Source organism: Colossoma macropomum, unplaced genomic scaffold (genome assembly GCF_904425465.1).
Source record: "Colossoma macropomum unplaced genomic scaffold, Colossoma_macropomum, whole genome shotgun sequence".
NCBI classification, from domain to species: Eukaryota; Metazoa; Chordata; class Actinopteri; order Characiformes; family Serrasalmidae; genus Colossoma; species Colossoma macropomum.
The window spans coordinates 28,290,821-28,310,283 of record NW_023494809.1 but is presented as its reverse complement, the minus strand read 5'-3'; the positions used below and the strand labels follow the sequence as shown (position 1 = coordinate 28,310,283).

The 19,463-nt window shown below is 38.5% G+C and overlaps 1 protein-coding gene across 1 annotated transcript in view; it reads left to right on the top strand.

Annotated features, from left to right (window-relative positions):
• pou6f2 (POU class 6 homeobox 2) overlaps positions 1–19,463 on the top strand; it is a 211,116-nt gene that overhangs the window by 116,550 nt on the left and 75,103 nt on the right.

Genomic DNA, 19,463 nt, shown 5'->3' with positions numbered 1-19,463 from the left:
AAACAGATCTGTCGAGTGCTAAACCTACTGTAAAACTGCTTAATTAGAAACAGTTTAAGAGGGAAAAGCTATTTCTGCTCAAAGTGGAAACATGATGGAGCTGAGTCAGAGGCAGGGTGTGATGGATGCAGATGTGTCGCGTCTAAAGCATGTGGCTTACCAAACGGTGTTCTTACATATTTGGGATGATTCATTCAACTTCACTGTAGCCTTTTACTGCAAATTTTGCTGAGAAAAGTTTTTTGCTTAGTGATACTTTAGTACACCCACACAGGTAGTTTCATAATGTATCTCTACTTTTTGTTTTTCAATGATCACACGGAAAGCAGTACAGTTTGTTGCCCTGTTATGCAAAGATGCCACTAAATGTTCTACCTAAAGGCCTTTGCTTTTAAATTTATTGTAGTTAATGCTACAATTTTGGCGCTTAAAAAGGAACAAAGCTTCTGAATACCAACGTAATGACTAAAAACTTGTATTGCATTCAAATTATTCTGACCAGCCCTAAACTTAACATACTAAGCAGAAAGCTGTCCAGATCTTGCCATTTTTCTCTGTAAACTAATAACTTATTCCAATGTGTTAGTAAATTTTACCTACTTTTTAAGTTTTACCTACTTCATTGACCTAAAGGTATTTTTCCATATTTAATTAAAAAGTACCAGAAAAAATAAAACATTAGTCATAAAATTCCAAAAGATGGTATTGTATCTTCAAATATTTAATGAGCAGTGTATAGAAACTAAATAATAACAGAGACGCAGTCTGTAGCTTGAAATAATCAAACAGGTTGGGTGGCCCACAGTTTTAAAGATTGAGAGGCCGCAGATCAACCACAATAAGAGACCTACTTTTCCAGGCCCAAAGTAGTCCTGACCAATAGTGCTTGTTTCTCCCGTCGGCCTACAAGTTTATAATAGGCTCCTTATACAGTAAACGCAACTGCAGTCATTTGTGTTTGACATAAATGCTGAATGATGATTGAACGACGAACGCCAGTCCAGACTCCTGCCTGGCATGGAGGCCTGTGAGGCCGATCCATATAATGTCTCCTAAATATGATGTTGCCCCACTTAAAGGACTCGTTCTTCTACATTATTCACAACGTGCCTGGAAGAATGGAGGTTAGGAGTGACACGAGGCCTGGGATGAATCGTAGAGAATGGGGCAGTAATTCAATTGAGTGATTGGAGCTGTCTGGGGAAATCTTGGATATTACAAATATTGTTTCTGGAGGAGGTACTTGTTTGCCAAGCTAGGTCCCTGGGAATGAATGAAAATTGAAAGTTTATTGTTAAGAGTTCATCCCTGCCATCTTGCTTGCGACAGCAATAGAGCATTATTGAGGATGAAGAGCTTTGGAATATTAAATTATGAGTTATGATGGTTTTGGGGTAACCCGATTTGAATCAATTACATGATAATTACTTATTGACATGTTTCTTATGGGTGCAGTATATGCAGCTGATGCTGCGTTTAACGGCTGGGATTTCAGAGGCTGATCTTGCTTGATATTCTGTGGTAGTTTCAAAAGTGTAGTTTCAATTTTGTGAATAGCACTGCGCCATTTGTCTCCACTGACAAAGTAATTACAGTTTATTTATTTATTATTTTTTTATTATAAATGGGGAAAAAGGCATGTTTCCAAAAGTTCCTTGTTTATACAGTTTAGGCTGTAGAACAGCCCAGTTTAAATACACAAAGCTCTGTATTCGCCCACTTTGTCTAGTAACAATAAGCCAAACTGATTGAACCTGTGGTACAATCTTAAAGACATTTCACCACTTGGTTGAAAAATCAAGATAATACCATAAGTAAGTTGCCTTGACTTGTTAAGTCAATTCAACAATTCAACAACCTGGATGACTGAAAAACTCCTCTTAGGTGTTTGTATGTCAGTAATTTAATCAAATTACACTACATTTAGCCAGTAATTGAGAGTGGAATAACCATGGAAAGCAACGCCATGGCAGCTTTTATTTTCTGGCAGAAGTCAGACTTTGAATGTGTGTGAGATTTTAGATTATGGAGGTAAATTTCAGGTAATGTTCAGCTGGGAGTGACCATGGATACATGTTACCAGTAACACAAGTAGGAATTTGGCCAACATATCATACAAACATCATTAGAATCTGCTAAATTTTGGAAGTAGCTTGGGCTATAAATCATTCAACATGCTATCTAACTCGGTTACTGCTGGTAGATCAGTCTCAACTAAAGAGTCGTTGGGTTTTGTAGGGCAGGTGATGAAAAATCTTCCCTAGTTCTTCCGAGTTCTTCCAAGTAGTGCAGCCATTGATAGTTTGAGCCTTGATAATGCCCCAGTGGTCCATGGTTGAGGCTGATCTACCAGCAGCAAGCAAGAATTAGCTTCACACAGCACCCAGCGTGATGTTAACCAACATGACCAAACAGACTTGGTAGTTGTGTTGAGGTCTCCAATGATGGTGGCTGGCATGTGCTAGCCTTCACTAAACCAGCTTGGTAGCATCATGTGTGCTAGCGGGTGCAAGTGGCGATGACTAAATTGGAAGAAACAAAATTGGATAAGAAAAAAACTAAGGAAAACCTCGATGTCAGCTTCTTCCAGCATTGTCCTGTAGCCCAACTCAAATGAAACACAAAAATGGAAGAACCTCTCCATCAAAATGACCAACGTAGCCCTTTATTTGGCAGTCCATATCAAATCCATGCATCACACCTGACCGAAAAAGGCCTAGCATTTTAAATAATCACATGCTCCAATCCAAAGGTAACCGCTCCACTTCATTAAACACATGATGACCGTCCCTCTTTCTTTTCTCCCCACTTTTTCCTCCATCCATATGTCCATCCATCCATCCATGTCTCATCCTCTGTCTGTCTGGCTGTCCCACTCTTTCTCTAATAACCTGCTCCCCCCCCTCCTTTTTATATCCCAGTGGTTTCATTTCAGCCGGAGAGAGGCCAGGGTCGCCTCTGTGTCCTTCCCCACATTCATCAGCGTCACAGCCCTTATTGCTCTGCGCTGTGGCCCCCTTCATGGCTGCCATCAACTTAGGCCATTTATTTCACCTTCTGTCCCTCTGCCAAAGCCCTTACACACACACCAGCTGGACCCTACAGGGCCCGCCGCTTAATGGTCCCCAGGGCCCGCAACTAGTGCTTTTCAGAGAGACTCCTTGGGGGCGAACGGCCACTGCAGATGTTTTTTCCGTCGACAGTTCGAGCACATCTGATTCAGTTTGGCATGTGATCCTCAAGCCTTTGTTTATGTGATTTAGGTGTATTAGGGGTGAGGTAGATGAAGTAGATGGGGTCTACAAGAAAGGGGGTTATGATAGCTGGGCAACTAACGGCAGTGGCCAGATATGCTCTAGTACTTGAAATATTTGTCCAAGCCTGAAGGGACCCAGCTATAAATGACAGGTTTTGACAGATTTGGTTTGAAGATGGACCCAGAGTCCATCCTGCAACTGTACTGCATTTTGGCCTGCATTTAGTTTTTCTCTCTACTTTAATTTTCCTCCCCACTTTTATTACCTAAAATAATTCCTAATCTGGCATAATGGAGGCACTCCTGTTGTTGGCACAGAGGCCAAAATAAGAACACATTATGTTTAGCTTATGCAAAAAACTTTTGAGATGTCTTCAAGGGAGGATTGATGAATTAGCATGGAATTTAAACTCAGTTTTGGACAGCAAATCCTTAAGCTACTCAGTTTTCTTTTTATTTTGGATGAGCTGGTGATGACAATCATTTGGTAACTTAACAGACACTATCTTTAGGAATGTGGAGTTTTATTCGGTCTCTGAATAAATCCCTAATACAGGGGTCGGCAACATGCGGCTCTTTTACTGCCCTGTTGTGGCTCCACAGCAGAATCAGATTTGTAGGTAAAAATAAAATAATCCTCCTTTACAGTAAAATAAAGCTCTGCTGATCGTTCAACACAGTTTAACAATAAATGGTCTTAAACTCTGGAGTTAATGTAGAACTGCTAATTCACCCTTTAACCCTGAAGATCAGCGCAGACTGCTGGTCACCATAGCAACACAGACAACTTCTCGCTTAGCTAGTAGCTAATGAAAAGAGAAAGAGAAAGATTTAAGATGAACATCAATAATTTGGAGATGAATGGACTTTTATAAGCTCTCAGCTGGTTTCCTGTTACATTTAATCTGCAACAAGAAACTGTCAAACGTCAAAAAGTTGTTTGAATTTTCCCGTTCCACCTTAAATAGTACAGCAGTTACATTCTGGTACCTCAGGCACCATTTAAGGTGGCGAATGAGAAGTGACTTCAGCCTCGTAAAAAGTCAAATGTTGAGGGACATTTTGCAAGAAACTGTTCTACTTTTGAGGAAAAGTTTCCTGCTGGAGTTGTGAGAAAAGCAGCTATAGCTGAGCTAAAGCTTAAAGCAGAGCGAAGTAAGTCTGCATTTTCATTTATATTTTATTTTTTAGCCTATATTGGTACATTAGCACATACTGAGATATATTTACAGTCAAGATAGACAGACATAAAGTGTTGTGGCTGCCAAGGTGGTTTGACTTTTGTTGAAAGGACAAAATGGCTCTTCTTAACATTTCGGTTGTGACCCCTGCCCTAATACAATCTCCAAATTTGCATTTTTGGCTTGATCAGTTTCCCGTCTTAGCATGTTTGAAGGCCTGAGCTTTGTTTTGTGCTGTTCCAGTCCTTATATCGTCAGTGTCCAGAAACACTGTCACTTCTCTCCTTGAATTCTTGAATCTAAATTATTTTCTTGGCTGCAAAGCATATTATGAATTAAACCAGGCTATTTTGAGAGAATCCGTAAAGCTTCGTGGCTCTTTGTCCAGATCAGAGTCACATTAGAGCTCATTACGGTATTGCCCCGTCCAATGGGATTAAGTATAGTGGTGCCATGAACAGGTAAAAGGTTTACTGTGTCCCTGGGTCATTACCGAGAGCAACATCGCATCAGGACCAAGGACAGAGCCTTGAGGAACACCCTTAGCAGCAGCAGGGTCTGCGGTGGGTGAACTTCAATCTGCAATAGGATTTGGCCACTACTGTCTAGCTCTTTCATCCCAGGGGGGCATGATGAGATTTCCAGCTAAGAGTCAGTGTCCGCTTAATCCACAGAGAGATGGACCAGCGGCCAGCGCTTCATTAGCTACCCCTTCACCTTCCCACTCAAACACTATGTGTATATGAGAGAGAAAGTGTGTGGGAGGGAGTGTGTTTGGCTGTAGTCTGGACGGGTTGGAAGGCGTCTCTCGGTTAGGGGGTGTTTCCCCACAGACGCTGTGTGTGTGGTGTTTACCTCCTGGGGGGCCCGAGTCCATAATTGGCCTTGCACTTGTGTCAGAGAGAGTGTGTTGCACTGGGCTTCACCCAAGTGTTACCACTGGCCTTGAGGGACAGCCATGCTTAGGCACCACAAACACCCAGAGAATTATGGGAAAGTGTGTTTCCAGGACCCTCATAATTACCCCTCCTGGTAACATAAGTACAACACACACGTTTTTTTCCTTTTCTCTCCTCCTTTCTCCCCTCCAACCCTCCATAATCACTTGAGCATGGGAGGCTGAGCAGGTCTCCCATCATCAGAGGGACCTGAGGGTCTCCTTTAACTCAACTGACAACATGACATTGTGTTAGCATTTCACTGCGATAACGCCGCGCGGTGTCCACTGTGCCCGAAAACCCAGTTAGCTCTCTGTCAGTTCTCTCTTTCTCATTTTCCCTTCTTTCTTTTTTGCTTCTTTTTATCTTTTTTCTGTCTATATTTTATTTTAGTTATCTTTCTTTCTTTCTTTCTTTCTTTCTTTCTCTAGTTTCATTTCTTTTTATCATTTTTATCATTTTTTTCTTTGTCTCTTTATGTAATTATTTTTGTCCTTCTTGAGTTATCACACTGAAATTTCTCTTTGCTCTTTCTTTTTTCTTTGTTTCTATATTTCTTATCTTTCTTTATTTCTCTCCTTTCTCTTTTTTGTCATTTTTTGTCTCTTTATTTTATTTTTCTGTCTTTCTTTCTTGAGTTAGCACACTGTCATTTCTCTCGTCATTCTTTCTGTTTTCTTTGTTTGTTTGTTCGTGTCTTTCTTTCTCTTTCCTTCTGTCTTTCTTTCATTCATTCATTTTTCTTTCTTTCTTTGTCAGTCTTATATCTATTTCATTTTTCTTTCTGTTTTGATTAATGTCATTTTACTGTCATTGTACTGTCATTTTGCTCTTCTTTTTCTTTCTTTCTTTCTTTCTTTCTTTCTTTCTCTTTTTTGTCATTTTTTGTCTCTTTTATTTTTATTTCTTTATTTCTTGAGTTAGCGCACTCATTTCTCTCTTCATTCATTCATTCTTTTTTCTTTGTTTCTTTGTTAATTTCTTCTTTCTTTCTTTCTTTCTTTCTTTTTTTGTCAATTTTCTATCTATTTTTCTCTCTGACTTGGGTACAGTCATTTTTCTCTCTTTCTTTCTTTCTTTCTTTCTTTCTTTCTTTCTTTCTTTCTGAGTTAGCACACTGTCATTTCTCTCTTTGTTCTTTGTTCTTTTTTCTTTCTTTACTTTCTTTCTTTCTTTCTTTCTTTCTTTCTTTCTTTCTTTCTCAAGTCTGTTCAGATTGTAGATACTCCATCTCTAATTTCTGGAATACTCTTTGCATTTTCATTAAATATATACTGAGTGGAGAAAACACAATAAATCGTTTACTCCACCTTTTATTTATTTATTTATTTATTTATATTATTATTATTATTATTATTATTATTATTATTGTTAATTTTTGCCACTTTTACTTTTGAAACAAATGGAAAAAAGTTGAAAGTGCAGACTCGAACCTGTGGGTAGAGAATGTAATTGTAAATGTCATTTAGTATGTAACTATGTAATTATGTAATTCCAGATTACATTTAAATAGTAAAACAAAACGATAATAATGAGTTTAGACGTCTAAGGGCCAATATCAGAGTTTTGCGACTATGCTGCCACCTCCCCACTTTCCCATCAACCGAGAGACAGAGACACACAGAGAGAGAGAGACAGAGAGAGAGAGAGAGAGAGACAGAGAGAGACAGACAGAGAGAGAGAGCGAGAGAGGAGTGCGCCGTAGAGACTGCGGTGGTGAAGTCAGTGTGGAACTGGCCGTGTGATGACAGACAGAGGAGATTATGAAATTTGCTTAAGTGTGTTAATGGGCTGATTAGCGGGGCGGCTGGATTTGTGGGAGTTGATTGATCGGGGCAGCGGGGTTTCTCCATGCTGAGGAAGCTCGGGGATTTGTGTGTGACTGTGTGTGTGTGTGCGCTCTCCGCGCATGCAGGGTGAGCCGGTTACACCGGAATTGATCTTAATTAGATCTGAAAGACCTGCCACAGCAGAATGGTCGCAGCGATTAGAATGAAAAACAGGAGAAATTACTGATCAAATTAATCATAATGTCGGCCTACAGCTGTAGGCCTGCTGTAATTTGCCACTCCACTGGCTTACATCGGCCTCACGCGCACACACACACACACACACACACACACACACACACACACACACACACACGTACACACACACACAAACACATGTACACACACACACACACACGTACACACTGTGAGCTGTGGCCAAGAGAGAGGAGCACAGCACACACACACACACACACACACAGTGACACCTTCCTGCCACATCACCACTCTACAAACTCAGTGAGTATCTGTACAGAGTAATGTAGTGCAGTGCAGTAGGTGTTATCTCTCTTGCTTTGGGGTTCTCTCTCTCTCTCTCTCTCTCTCTCTCTCTCTCTCTTCTCTCTCTCTGCCTTGACACACACGTGTGTATGGACTGTCTCTTCACTAACAGTCCTTGACCCAGACACAGTGTGTCAGTCTCCATGGTTCCAGGGCTGACAGAGAGACAGAAGGAAGGAGAGAGATAGAGAGAACGGAGGAGAGACCTTCTGTCTTAGTGCCTCATCCATCAGGGTAACCTCTCTCTCTCTCTCTCTCTCTCTCTCTCTCTCTCTGTCTCTCTCTCTCCCCCAGCCCCCCAAACCCTGAGGCTTAATTACACACTCCTACTGCCCAGCATTCAGACACTGCCAATTTACTGTCAGCTCCTCAGCCTATAGACAACTCACCTCTCTCTCTCTCTCTCTCTCTCTCTCTCACTCACTCTCTTTCTAAATGTTGGATACAGTCGTGGTCTCTCCTGGCTTAAAAATTTCCCTCCTTACATTTTTCCTATCCTTTCATTTCTAACGCTCATTCTTGGTCAGGCTTAACCCTTGTGTGGTGTTGATGTGTGTGTTACTCAGTGGTCTGGTGGACCCACCACATTATTATGTTTTAAATCAATACAGCCAAAACAATTTATGTAAAAATACCAGATGTTTAAAATATCACAAGTGTCCAGCGTAGGGTTCTCCTTTAGCAGCTGTAGCCAGTCAGCAGCCTGTCCATGTTGTCAACCCTCACACACACAGACACAGACACACACACATACACACAGACACACACACACTAACAGCAGGCCATGTAGGAGGAGAACAGAGTGAAGGACACAGCACCTCCACACTTTTACTCCCCGCGGGTTCACCCAACACCACATGTGTAATATATAAATGTGTGGGGGGTGAACAGAGTGAAGACACTGAAAATGGGTTATTTTATATGTTCTTCACAGAAAATAAGCAAAGGACAAGAATCTGAGGCTGAAATAATAATAAATCACATCATTTTTTCGTTTGGTAAACATTGTAAATGGGTCCCACAGACCTGAACACCACACAAGGGTTAATGTATCATTTCTGTTCATTTTTGTCTTTTTTTACAGAATTTGAAGTTGTCAGTTGCTCTTTATAATGTGCTAAAGTTTCATGATGACCAGAAATGCTCCAAAATGACTTGAAAAAAAAAATCATATTCCATTAATTTCTTCCTTCTGTGAAGTTGCCTTTTTGGAGATATGAGGTTTGGTCGTGACAGCATATCCTGTATCCTTAGAGATGCCAAGATACCAGTATCAATACTGATACTGAAACCTTGGGTATCAGCTTAGACCTGATACTGATATAATATTTTTTTCTTTATAAACCACTTTACTATAAAATTTGTTGTTTTTAATTGAAGTAGTTCACTTAAGGCTTTAGTACCAATGCTGAAACTACTACACCATATACACCATTATATACTCCATTGGCACTCTGCATTTTTTGTATTTTTACAAAATACAAGCGTCCTCATTTTTTGTATTTTTATTTTTCTACATCATTTGAGCACAGCAACAGCCCTTTACATTGTGTGAAAATTTCATTAAAGATATATATATATATATATATATATATATATATATATATATAAATAAAGCAATATATATTGAACACTAACTTAAATTTTGCCTTTGTTGATTATATATATATATATATATATAATATATATATATATATATAATTTTTCCCAAACAAAGACAAAATTTAAGTTAGTGTTCCCTCAATTGCTTTTTCATACATGCTCGACTGAGTTGAGATCTGGTGATTGCGAAGGCCATAGCATGTGATTATCATCATTAGAGAGACTCGAACTTAAATGCTTCATCACAGGATAAAGGTGATCAGTCAGAATGACTCTGTATTGCTTTGCAGTGACGCTTCCCTTTAAGTGGACCCAAACCATGTCAGCAAAATGCCCCCCACAGCATAACAGAGCCACCAGACCCCCCTCACCATAGGGGGTTAAACATTCATGCCTGCCCTGTTATCTTGGTGTGCGCTGCACATGCACTCGCCCACTTGCGAAGAATATGATTAAAGATAACTCATCACTGCTGTCCACATCTGTGTAGACCAGACTCTCAAATATGTGTTCATCTTTGTCAGCAGTGCATCTGTCTGCTCTCGTTATGCTACAGCACTCATTTATTCAGGTTTTTCCTTTAATTTGTCACCCGTCTGTGTATACTAAAGTCAAAATGCGGCCCACAGACAGATTTTAAATGGCCCGTGGCTTCTGTTTTAGAGTGTGTTATAAGTGGCCCGCCAGCCAGTATGCTGCAGTTCCTCCTTTCACCTGATGGTTGCAGCAGCACCGTAACAAAGTTAGCTAAAGTTTAAGACTAGAGCTGTAGCTTCATGTACTGACCCACATTTAGTCCAGACTGCAGCCATAAAGCTCAAACTCAACACTGAGAACCAGCGATTATGTCGAGATGGAAATTTGAGCACTTTTTTATGCCTTTAATGCTTTATATTTTAAAAGACTGTGATGAGCTGCAGCTGCTCGAGTCTCACAGCACCGACTTCTTATCAGAACAAATTCAGCAGTTCAGCTAATCGCTGCTATCAGAACAAAACCTCGTATCTCCAAAATGGTAACTTTACAGGAGAAAGAAAAAACTTCTTTACTTTTAATGTAAGTCAGTGGAACCAGAGTTTTTACCAAGTCATTCTGGGCCGTTTCTTTTGGTCCATTCATCATGAAATTTATACACAATGTAAAGAACAACAGGCATTTTCAAATAATGTCAGAAACTGAAAATCGACAAAAATAGAAAAAATAGAAAAATTGTCCCGACAGCAGCAAAATATTAACCCTTTAGAGTGGAACGACAATGTGGCGATTTATGCTGTTTAATCTGCTCTTCTTGTTTAATAAAGTGGTGTCTGAATGAAGTTACTGCATTTATTTGATATATAAAAAACTTTGGTAACACTTTCTATGAATGTCATGTTTGTAAGCATCTATAAACACATTTATAACATTATAATGCATTCATACGGCATTATAAACATGATTATAGACATTTATAAAAATGAATTACACTTTATAGCCATGTTTATTATACATTATGAATTGTTAATATAATGCATTATAAGCAGTGTTGATAAAATGTTATAATGTCAGTGCCAAAGAAGTCAGTCCCAGCTTAGAGAGTGTAAAGTAAAGACAAATACCAAGCTAACGGTGGTGTACATTACCTTTCCCACATTGGGTAAAACACTGATGGCAGCTCTAGTTTAAACTCTGACATTTGAAGCCTGTAATGTGCTTTACTGTGTATGTTTTAGTGTTTCAGTAAATACTTCAACTTGAAGCCTCACTCTGAACACTGGAGGAGGCTTTAGTACAGTACGCTTCACTTTACTTAGAGCGGACTAATACGACTTATGAGCTCTTATAATTTGTTATGAACAGTACTTATAATATATTATGTTAACAATTCATAATGCATAATAAGCATGCCTATAACATGTAATGCATTTTTATAAACATTTATAGCTATGTTTATAATGCCTTATGAATGCATTATAACATGTTATGAATGTGTTTATAGATGCTTACAAAGGTGACATTCATAGAAAGTGTTACCAAAACTTCATCTAACAAAGCTGAAAAATATATAGATTTTTCTTTAGTTTGCCTCACAAATTTTATTTTTAACACTTGAATATTATACTTAATAATTTAGTTCTTTGTTTTAAGCACCTACTGATCCAAATTGCTCTGAGCAAACCCAACAATAAAAGAAGACTTGTGCATCTTTTATGCAGTGATAGGAAACACGGTGCCTCACAGTGAGCTCGATTCTGTGCTCCGATATTTCGCAAACTTAAGATTTTGAATCATTTGCAAATAATATTTTGGCCTTTGAGTATTTTGACATGGTTCAATCCAGCCCTCTGAGAAAAGAAGTTTGGACAGCCCTGATATACACAGATATATATGTCTTCCACATTCTTGCTCGTCTCCATCCTGCACCCTTTCTTTACCTCTCTCCACCTCCCTGTCTCTCTCTCTCTCTCTCTCTTTGAGATGCACCCCTACATCAGTGTACCACAGGAGGCCCAGGCTTGCGAGTGCTGCAATTACACAGACCTCTTCTCCTCCCTCCTTTTCTCTCTCTCTCTCTCTTTCTCTTTCTCTCTCTCTCTCTATTCTCCACCATTCCCCAGCAATCAGCCATCATTACAGCACACTCCTAAAACCCCATCTCTGCCAAGGTCACACACACACACACACACACACACACACACACACACATACAAACACACACGCTTGCTCTTCTGTCTTCCTCCATTGCTTTTGTTCTCCTCTGGGCCTTCTTCACCCTCCCACACTCTTCACACCCGTCCACTCAGGGCCACCTTCAGACGTCTGTTCGCTGGCCTGTGTCGGCCCCTCTCTCTCCGTCCACTTTTCACCCCATAGCAGGACAGGAAGAGCCCGTCGCTAATTATTCCGTCCTCAGATAACAGCGTCCACTGATGAACCCTGGGAGATTTAATGTGCCTGTTTATTCTGATAGCGAATGCAGTGCTGCTGTAATTATGCGTCCATTTTTAGGGCACTTTTTCAATTAGCCAGCTCACAGCCTGAAACTGCTGAATGAAAGAGCATTAAGGGAACAGGCTGGTAGATCCCAGGTGGTCTCCACGCGCTGCTAACCCAGTGGCCCATGTGTAGCGTCCTGTAGAACAGTGGTGCTAAAGGTGTGTGAAATTAGGCTCCCCCCCTGCCGGAGAGAGGACCCCCGCCGTTAATGGGAACAGAGCGAGGGGGAGTGATGAATGGCGGCAGTGTAGATGCTCAAAGGCCAAACTACTTCACACTTCAGTTAGTTTTCAGCAAAGTCCTACAGTCGTATTTACTGCTTTGTAAATATGCAAAAAGATATACTTCCTAATTATAAATAATTACTAATAATTGCTAATAATTCCTCCTCTCTCAAACTTGATCTTATGTCTATTTTTTTATTTCTGCCTAATTTATGTAAGTTTATGTGCAATTATATGTCTTGCTACAGTAACAGTGCAATTTACCTTTGGAATCAATAAAGTTTTCTCTCTCTCTCTCTCTCTCTCTCTCTCTCTATGCAAAGGTTTAACCAGCTCTGTTCAAAGTAAAAATCCTCTACAGGAACAAATGCAAATGTGGCATTTTTCTGCTAATTTTAGTGCAAATTTTAACTTCAGTTTATTCGCTGAGTTTAACATATTGGGAAAAAATTATAAAACAAAGTGTGCCATAATTTTTTCACAGACCACATAATTTTTTCCACTATGTCAAATTTAGCAAGTAAACAGTAATTGTGCATTAAAATGTGCAGCATTGTGTTACTCAACCACTAAAAGGGCCACAAACCTGTGGGCCAGAGAACGTCTGTGTTGTTATTTGATTGTTAAATAACATTTTGCTGTAACCTGAACTGGACATCGTTTATTCAAAATACACCAAAACACCAACGTCAAAATAAAGGCAGTTGTAGTGAATCATGAAATATGACATAATGAATACTTAATATATTTTCAAAAATAAATACATAAATAAATAAATAAGCTACAGTAGACAACATCATGAACATTACAATAGGCTACATTGCATAACATTATGGACATTATGCTGCAGTGCATGTTGGGGATTGTAGTGCAGCAATAATTTCGCAGGTCAGATAGGATCGTGCTACGGGTCTGATGTGTGTGTTTGACACGTGGGCTGTAGAGGACGTGGTAACTTATTTTCAGCAAAGCATGTAGTTTGACCAGGGGCGTCCAGACTTTTGCATATGACTGTATAAATTAGGCCTACATATATAGTTTATTCATTATATGACCTGTCTGTCTGTCTGTCTGTCTGTCTGTCTGTTGTAACAGTACTTCATATCTCAGAAATAGCAGGTGAAGAGAAAAACTAACTTTAATTCACGTGAATGTAATGAGATTTTGGTCCATTCATCATGAAATGACCTCTTGGTGTGAATGTTTTTAAATGGTGTATGACAATAATAAACACTGTTCTTTATACAAGTTTGGGGACACAGTTCAAAATGTCTTTAACACAAATGAGCATAACTTATTAATCTAAGCAGGTTTATTTTGAGGAAAACATTTATCATATCGTTACTGAAGAAAACCTTATATCTCCATTTTAGTCATTTTTCAGTTATTAACATAATTTGAAAGTGTCTGTTGCCCTTTATATTATATGTAAATTTCACGAAGAATGGACCAAAAGAAACAACCCAAAATTACTGGGAAAAAAGTCCAGTTCTATTGACTTCCATTAAAAGTAAAGTAGGTTTTTCATTCTCCTGTAAAGTTACCATTTTAGAGATACGAGGTTTTGTTCCAACAACAGCGATATGTTACTGTAAATACTGGTGACAATATTTGTAACACTGGAATAATGCTAATAATAAAAGTCCACATACTTTATAAAAACCTGTGCAAAATGTCCATAAATATTAGTATATATTTTTAAAATATTTTAGTTATGTTACTGAAAAGTCAGGCATCACTTGTTATGTTAATAACTGTTGTTATTTTATTCAATAAGAATTTATACAGTATAAATGCTGTCAGGTAGACACTAAGAGATATTTTTTAAATGTTTTAAATCATATTTCACATTTTTAAAAGTTATTACATGATAAATAATATGCTAATTTTTTATGTATAGTATTTCCTTGACAACATATCTGCATTGACATATTTGAACACTTTTCAAATATGAGGGATTCTTATTTAAACACAATGGAAAAAAAAATCATTTAAAAAAAGTTTTATTTTTTTCTGTGATGTATATTTTCTTCCTCGTCCTCACTTTTCTCCTACTACTTTTCGTTCCTTCCCTCGCTGCCCCTCTCTCTGCCCCCCTCCCTCTTTCCTTCCCTCTCTCTCTCTCTCTCTCTCTCTCTCCCTCTATCTCCCCCCTCTCTCATTAATGCAGGCCAGCAGACAGTCTTTCTTAAGAAGGCAGAAAATTGCCTTACGTAACGAGTGGCTCGCTGTATGAAAATACAAATGTGCACTGGTGACTGAAGCAGAAAATAAGACTATTGCACATCAACAGTGGCAGCGCATTTCATATGAATAATTATAAAGCATGGCGCGGCGCTAGCAGGCGCAAGCTGGCCGGTGAAAGCAAAGCTACTTTTTATTTACTTAAAATGAGGGATTATTTTCAGAAAAAAAAATATATAAGAGGAATCCGCGGAGACCTGCGGAGAGCGTCTGGTTAGGGATGAGCTGCTGGAGGAGACGTATGAGTTTGAGGTCTTTTTGTGATTTCGCCTTTACTGAGAAAAAGTTTCCAATTTTTTGCCTGCTTTACTTTTCATATCACAAAGACGAGGATAAACCCTGCACTGTTTCTGGCCACACTTTGTTTTTAAGCTCCTGTTTTATCTGCACACGTACAGTACATGCATGTTAGCTTGCTGTGACGTTGTGTTAAAAAGCAGGCCTAAATGTTTCAGTAACGTGTCTGCATAACGAGTTCATAACATCTTACATAAACACTTCATAAGATATTCATGAATGTTTAACTCTTATTCTCCAATATATTTTTATATATTTTGGTTTGTCCATCTGAATTTTCATGACCAAATCGTAAGGCAAATTATTCAGTAACTGCATGAAATAAATGTACATTTTTATTTATTTATTTATTTATTTATTGTAAAAGCTCCCCTCAAATTAACAGAACATGTGTTTTATGATCATACATATTGATATATGCTTACAATTTACTGCTGAAAGCCAAAAATCTTAGACGCTCTTTGTTTTATTTTATAAAAATAATTTGTACAGAGCAGATCACTGAAGAGACGCCATCTGTTTATAGTTTACAGCCCAGATTTGTGGAAAAATGGGTCGACTTTCAGTAGAAAAAAAAATTCAGTTCAGCTTCTTTTATTATAAGGGTTTAAAATGACATCACCCATCTATTTGACTGGAAAGAAGACAGTTACAGCTCTCATACGACCCCCACCTTTAGAATGTAGCTTATGAAATATGAAAGTTATGAAGAATATGACGAAGTGCGTTTTGGAACCACCGGTGGTCTCAAGGAGTTGAAAAGGTTACATGATATTAATATAGACTAATATGTCATTTTACTGAGATTTTTTTTTTTTTTCAAAATAAAACTCGTCCTTTTTTATTTTGAAGAATTATATTATTTTCAGTAAAACGATTCATTTCTGGACAGCCAAAATAAAAATGACCTTGTTTTATCCCTTTGGCCATAAAGTGCTTTGACGTTGAGGCATGTTTCATGTACACTTTTGATTTCTTGTAAATTATTATTATTTTTTTTTTTGTCTTAAGCTTTTTTCTTAAGCATTGCTTTAAATGTCTCTTTACTATATGGAGAGTAAATTACCCATAAATGTGCTTGGAACAGTCACTCGACTGAATCTTAGTATTGTTGTGGGTGCTCATTGCATGGACTTTTACAGGCCATAATACTCATCCATTCCTTGTGTGCGTTTCTGTCTGGTTAGCTTCCATCACTTTTGAGGTAAAGGCAAACAGAACATATCAATCTTTGGGAAAACATATAACATTTAGCCTCAAAGAGTGTCAATTACATGGATAACCAATGCACAATTATACATGTGCGTTCTCCAATACCATAAGCAACTAAGAACATCACTAAGAGGGTTAAACTTGGGATAAACAATGTTTTCTTCAACAATGTATAGAATGTTGAATTAACCCTTTGGCACAATCACATTTTAATGAAGACACAGAGTAAAAAAGAGAAAGAATAATAAAATACAAAATACAAATTCTTAAGGAAAAACAATAATAAAAAGAAGCTGAAAGTTTAGGCAAAATGTGTCCAAGGATCAAAGCGCTTAATGACCAAAGGGATAAAACAAGGTCAAAATAAAGAAAATTGGACTTTTATTTTGAAAAAAAAAAAATCTCAGAAAAATTACATTAGCCCATATTAATATCGTGTAAAACATGTATGCTTTATGAACGTTGATTTAAACATTTATGAACATGTTATGAAGTGTTTATGTAAGATGTTATGAATGTGTTATGTAGACACCCTTCAAGTAAAGTGTTACCGATTTTTCTTTGCAAAAACTAGAAAAGCACCAAAAACCGGGGAATTATAAGGTTCTCTCTGTGTTCTGAGCAGCTCGGAGATATTGAGCTTTAAAGATTTTGCATTTTAAGTAGCAAAACCGATATAAACACGTCTCTTTATACATTACAATGACAGACGCCTTAGATTTATTCTAAATGTACAATATCAAAATCCTACCAAATTTGTAAAATAGTTTTTTTTCATACACATTAAATACAGATAGAACCTTCTAATCCTAAAAACTCACTTTCTGCTTGGAGTTATGAGTCTATCTGACAAAACATGAAGAGAAGCAACGATTTTCAAGAACACAAACAGTTTATTCTCATAATTTGTTGTAAAACATAAATTAGTGCTGTCACAGAGTGTCTACATGATCAGAAATGTAACGCTTTTTATGGCTTTTTTATGACATTTATTTCCTGTTTTAGGACAGATTATCTTGTTCTTATTCAAAAAAGCCTGCAGATTAAGTATGAAGGTCAGGGCTAAATGCTTTGTCCAGTGCAGAGGTCAGTTTTAGGTGGGAAACATCAGTTTAAGTTTCCTTTACTTAAACAGAGACCAGCTGCTGTAATAAACGGTCCCAGCAGGTCAGCGTAGCCGGTCAGTCTAAAGGCCGTGTGAGGTTTAGTTTTATATCAGAAATGAGACTCTAATGAGCCAAAGTGTCTTATTTTGGGAGAAAGAAGGAAAAGAAAAGATGGATGAATGAATGAAACTAATGTTGATGTTGTAATTAAGAGCCCATGAGTTCAAATAGTCACTATTTAATCACCTTTAAGGCTTAATATTTATAAAATTAGGCTTTTTAAAGATCTCTAAGAAGACATGCAGAGTTTCAGCAACATGTTTTTATGTTTCATAAAGTTTTATAAGCAGTCACTCAGCAGAGCGGTGACATGACACAGAAGCAGAACCTGATTGGTCCTCTTTTGTGTGTTTAAAGTGCTGGTTGGCTCGCAGATAGAACCTTATAGAACTAAGTTAGGGTTTGACTTTAGAGTTAGAACCTTTTTGTTTTCTTGATTAAGAGTCCAAAAATGCAAACAACTTAAAAAAACACCTCACGTAACATTAAGAAGTAAGAATGTTAGTAACTCAATTTTGCCAAAAAAAATGTCAGATAGATTTTAATTCCAAAGGGACGAAGTGACAAAAGTGCCAATAATGCTGAACCCCCTTATTGTGATATGAGCACTCAAAACTCAAACCTTCCAGCTGCTTAAACAACCTTTTGACCAAAATATCTCCAACGTGCTTTTTTAACAACAAGAAAAGAAAAGAAAGCTGTGAAATTATTATTCAGCCAAAACTTGTTCTGCTTTTGGTTGTTGCAGAATATCCCAAAATGTTAACAAATAGCTGTTTTATCGTTTAACCTTTGCAGCTGTTTTGTCTTACTTAACCAAAAAATGAAATTCTTACTCCCAAAATTTTAAAATAAGGCCTATAAACTGTTTATGATTATCTAACTGCAACATTGCAACAGCAAGTTGAAGGGTGAGTCTATTTACATACACACTCTTAAAATCAAAGGTCCCTGGGGGTCCCAAGTGGCGCAGCCCTATCATTAGTTCAGTCCCCAGTGGTGCACCAGCCATCTGTGGTCCAAGGAGTCCAAGAGAGCATAGCTGGCCTCGCTTTCTGGATAGCCCCCCCGCAACACGGGTGGACAGCATAACAGAACAGCTCTACAGCTTAACCGTGTCTTCTGACTTTTCATACGTAATGATGATGATGATACAATGCTGGTAAATGTATATTTTTTGGGGGGACTATTTTGCCTCATGACGCCCTGCATGTACCTCTCAATGTATTTAAAAAGTGTTTTACACTAAAACGTCTCAGCCATCAGTATGTTTGTAAGCATTTCATGTAGATTAGATTAAGTGACCCTTGTTAGTCCCACAATGGGGAAATTTCACCTCCGCATTTAACCCATCCGTGCAGTGAAACACCACATACACACTAGTGAAGACACACACTGGGGGGCACCCGGAGCAGTGGGCAGCGCCCAGGGAGTAATTGGGAGTTAGGTGTCTTGCTCAAGGGCACTTCAGTCACGTACTGTCGGCTCAGGGGATCAAACCGGCGACCTTCCGGTCACAAGGCTGGTTCCCTAACCTCCAGCCCACGACTGCCCCCTAATAACTTTATGTAAGGTTGCTTTTAGACGCATCAGACGTCCGGTTCCTATCACCACCACTGTGAACGGTACATTTCTATAGAATGGCGCATTTTACAACAAACCACTTTGTACGGCTTCGTTAAAATGTGTGGAATTCCCTTTTAGGAGTGCATTCTAAAGGCCAGAAAGCCGAATTGTGTACATGTGCTGCTAGCTGTGTCGTATTTCATTCGACCTGCAGGGCCCGGCTAAGTGCTCTCCTCCATGGGATACGCTCATTCTTTCTTCTTTAGCCCTCCTCCAGGGACAGACAGAGCCCGGGGCACTTTTTAATGTCCATTAGCAGTTACAAATTGTGTCCTTATGCAGAGTTTTTATGTTCACACAGAGCACCGTGTGTCCTTCTCGCGCAAACGTACAAGCACACATATACGCGGCGTCATAATGAAAGTAATAAATAACGTCGCGAAGGTGTAACAAAACAATTTCTGAAACAGA